The sequence below is a fragment of the Corylus avellana genome, chromosome 5 (assembly GCF_965113065.1).
Source record: "Corylus avellana chromosome 5, dhCorAvel1.hap1.2, whole genome shotgun sequence".
In the NCBI taxonomy this organism is placed as follows: Eukaryota; Viridiplantae; Streptophyta; class Magnoliopsida; order Fagales; family Betulaceae; genus Corylus; species Corylus avellana.
The window spans coordinates 15,341,856-15,346,613 of NC_142494.1; the positions used below are offsets into that span (position 1 = coordinate 15,341,856).

The 4,758-nt window shown below is 41.8% G+C and overlaps 1 pseudogene; it reads left to right on the forward strand.

Annotated features, from left to right (window-relative positions):
* The first annotated feature begins 277 nt into the window (after positions 1 to 277).
* Positions 278 to 3,686, forward strand: LOC148585837 (uncharacterized; annotated as a pseudogene).
* The last annotated feature ends 1,072 nt before the right edge of the window (positions 3,687 to 4,758 follow it).

Here is a 4,758-nt window from a genome sequence, read left to right on the forward strand (position 1 = left end):
TCCTGTAGATGATGGGGGTTTGCCCGGTAATACATATGAGGCGAAAAGGTTTCTAAGGGATATGGGACTCGGGTATGAGAAGATACCGGCTTGTCGTAATAATTGTATGTTGTTCTGGAAGGACAATAAGGATTTAGAATTATGTGTTAAATGTGGAGAATCTAAATGGAAGGAAGAAATCTATTTAGACGAGGATGGGCAGCCCATAACGTTGAGTAAGCGTCCAATGAAAGTGTTGTGGTGGTTTCCAATCATACCACAGCTACAAAAGTTGTTTATGTCGCAGCATACCGTGCTCCATATGAGATGGCATGCAGACGGCCGCACAAAAGATGGTGTGTTGAGACATCCGGCCGACGGTGAAGCGTGGAAGTCGTTTGATAATTTATATCCGGATTTTTCAGCGGACATCAAGAATGTAAGGCTTGGCCTCACCTAAGATGGATTTAATCCTTTTGGAAACTTGAGCACATCCCACAGTACTTGGCCTGTAATGCTAGTACCATACAAATCTGCCTCCTTGGATGTGCATGAAACAAACTTCTTTTATATTATCTTTGATTATTCCAGGTCCAAGTTCACCTGGAATGGATATAGATGTTTACCTGCAACCTTTAATTGAAGAATTACATGAACTATGGAATGTAGGAGTACAAACATTTGATGTCTCCCTGAAAAAGAATTTTATGCTCAGAGCACAGTTGATGTGGACAATTAATGACTTCCCCGCATACGGAAACTTGTCCGGGTGGCCCACCGGGGGTGGAAAGGCATGCCCTTGCTGTATGCATGCAACAAAGTCTAGACGGTTAAAACACGGGAAAAAATTTTGCTTTATGGGGCATAGGCGATACTTGCCCATGGATCATCCGTGGAGGCGGAACAAAAGAACTTTTGACGGTAGCCAAGAACTAGAATGTGCCCCCGATGTGCCAAGTGGAGATGAAATCCTAAAACAGTTAGAAGGGATGGTATTTGGGGATGAGAGCGCCGGTAAGTCAAAGCCCATTGATAAATCAAATAGGAAGAGGACTCATAATGATAATGTAGTGTGGAAGAAGAAAAATATTTTTTTTAGGTTGCCGTACTGGAAAGATAATTTATTACGGCACAATCTTGATGTTATGCACATAGAAAAAAATGTGATGGACAACATAATAAGCACACTATTGGGTATCAAAGGGAAAACAAAGGACAACCTTGAAGCACGTAAAGATTTGCAAGAAATGGGTTTGAGACCTACACTTCATCCGTTCACGACAAATGGGATAATCTATATGCCCCCAGTTTGCCACACGATGTCCAATGAAGATAAAACTAGTTTCTTGAAAGTTCTTCGAAATGTTAGGGTGCCCGACGGATATGCCTCGAACATTCCAAGTGTGTACATCTTAAAGACCGATCGATTTCAGGAATGAAGAGCCATGACAATCACGTATTGATGCAACAACTTCTCCCTATTGCATTGCGTGCCACATCACTGCCAGATAAAGTTGTTAGACCTCTTGTTGAAATGTCTGCAATCTTCAGAGGCATTTGTTCGACGGCATTGACTGCAGAGGATATGAACCGTATTGAGAGTGATGTCTATATCACTTTGTGCAAGATGGAGCAGGTATTTCCACCTGGGTTTTTCACGAGCATGGTTCATCTTGTCGTGCATCTTGTCCGTGAATGCCGCCTCGGTGGACCTGTACAATATAGGTGGATGTATCCGGGAGAGAGGTAAAGTTAATTCGATGCAAGACTTACATTTTTTCGCTCTTCATTTATTTAAAAACAACTAAATCCAATGATTGACTGGTTTGATATATAGGAGTCTTGGGGGTTTCAAATCTAATGTGCGAAATAAAGCGGCTCCTGAGGGCTGCATTGCGGAGGGGTATATTGCAATTGAGTTGGTGACGTTTTGCTCTCATTATTTAGATAACGTACTGACATTTCACAATAGGCCGCAAAGAAACCCCGATGGGTCTAAAGGGGCGGGCACACGAGTCGACCTCGACAAACGCACATTGACTCAGATCCACCGTTATATTATGTTTAACTCGGACGAGTTTCTCCAATTACGGATGTAAGTCAGTTCATAGCATAGAATGTTCATTTATCTTACACCCTTAGTTGTATCTTATGATTTTCATATTAAATTTGAAATTGTAGGATGCACATGGATACATTTAGAGAACCCAGAATTAGGGGGCGACTGACGGATGATCAGTTGGAAACCCAACATGTTGAGCAATTTTACCATTGGTACCGTGACTATGTAAGAGTAATGTCATATGTGCCTATTAAATTTTTTGTATTTGCTTCTTATTTGCTATTCCCTCATCACACTAACTGTGCGACTTTCATTATATTATACTCGCAGGTCGATCGTTTGGACGATTGACGTAGAAATGAAATGGGTTAGAAACTAGTAATACATTGTAGAGGGCCGATGATCTCAGCAGTCCAGTATAATAGATATGTTGTGAACGGCAAGTTGTTTTGTACGGTTGCACATGATGTGGGAAAGAGGTCGCAGAACAGTGGGGTGTGCGTGCCGACTGTTGATGGCGAAATATACTTCGGGAAACTAACCCAAATACTTGAGGTGGAGTATTATGATAGGACGAAGTATGTTATGTTTAAGTGTGATTGGGCGGACAACACATTGGACAGGGGATACAAGGTGGACAAGTATGACTTAACATTTGTGAACTTTAAAAACCTTGTCCATACGGGAGAGTTGATTACTGATGAACCGTATGTGCTGACATCTCAAGTGGAACAAGTTTTTTACGTCAAAGATGAAAGGAACCCAGATTGGGCTTGTGCTGTAAGGACAAAACCTAGAAACGTATACGACGTTGGTCAGGGCCAAGGGCCTCATGATGATCATGTCAACTACCACGAGAATGAGCCATTATTATTGAACAGAGATCCTGTTGATCCGCAAGATGACGTCGAATACGTTCGACAAGATTTAGCACCGATCGAAGCGTATGTTATCATATTATATTTCAATATTGTGTACATGTTTGGTTTTGTTATCTATTTATACATTGATTGTCATTCATTGGTTTGATAACATAGATTTAAACATTGATTGTATATCTGATACATTGTATAGATTACTAATCCCGCGCTCGTTTATTTCGCAGGGTACTATGAGTAATCGAGGGAGGACAAAAAGAGGACGAGGGACACCGTCTTTTACGCAACAGACTACAGGTGGACGTGGGTCGAGACTGTTTGACTCTAATGACAGTGAGGCGCAGGACATTGCTATGCTACTGAGTCAGCAGCCAGGGTATCGACCGATGCTTTCAGAGCATGTAGACGAGCAACCCCTTGCGACACATAATTATATCTTCAATGTTGAAGATATTCCAGGCTCCTCGAGTCAAATAGACCCAGATTTGCTTGACCCATCCCGTCGGACAGGCCTTACCCAGTTCGGGCAATCTCCAGATTTGCAATTCCCGCCGGCAAATTTGACCCAGATTGGTTGCTTGCTGCACGACTTTTTTGATTGCCCGCCAAATAGCAGAGCACGCTTGGATGATAGTGATATGCAGGCAGATGAGGACATTAAGGATGAGACAGATGACTTATTGGAGGGCCAGCCTGCTGGACCTGCTGGGCAAGTGTTGGGTGTCAGCGAGGTTCGCACAATAGGTATGTATGGTAGTCAATGTTGAAATAAGTATGTATTTGTTTATATGTTTTATTCTATATATAAGCATTCACTTCCGATTAATGTTGGTATTTTTTTTTTATTTTTGTGTGTTAAACATCAATGCAAATTCACGAAATAATATTGAAGTGTTGCATATAAATACGTCGCGCAAGGTATGGGACATCCCCCTCGGGAAAAGGATTGTGATGGAGTAAAATGGATCGCGGCAGCCAGTAGGACTAAGCGGGTCAAAATTTAGACGGGTGATGGGCAAGACTGTCAGGGGTGGGGCTTTCCTTAGGATATCAGACGACTGGGTGAAGGTACCTAACAACACGAAGGAGGACTTGTGGAGCTCATTGATGGTATGTGAAACGTCACGAAATTCTCAATTTACAATCAATTGGACATAGCAGCTATTTTACTTATTATGTGAACCGATTAGTTGATGGGGAAAGTATAATATATGTGTCATAATTTCTCAATTTCAAACTTATGCAGACGCAGTTTTATATCCTGCCTGGGTTGGACATTGCGGCGATCAAGAAGGACGCATTTCGTGACATGGGCGACAAGTTGAGGCGTTGGAGACATGACTTTAGAGCGAAACTCCGTATTCAACGAGGTGAGACGCCTGCGATAGTCAAGCAAAGGATGTCCCAGCTCCTTAAACAGTACAACACGGACGACGTGGATATATTATTGGAGCAATGGTGCGATCCAGCATATCAAGTAGGTCACTAAGTTAATTTTAATTGTGTAGTTTCAGTAACGGTTTAATATTATGAAGATGTGTCACAAATTAATAACGTATATGTGTTGTGTACGCGTTGGACTTTGCTCAGCATATGAAAGAGATACGAGCCAAGAATAACATACCACACTGCACCGGCTCGAAGAGTTTGGCAAGGTTATGCAATGAAGAGGTATGTCTATCATTTACCATTTATATACATATATATGTCATCATTAATTTAATATACATACTAATATGGATCGTGTTATGGGTTTTTAATTGCAGCTAATTAATACGGGCAAGACTCTTACACGAGCTAGGGCTTACATCAAGACCCACCGAAAGACAGACGGTACCT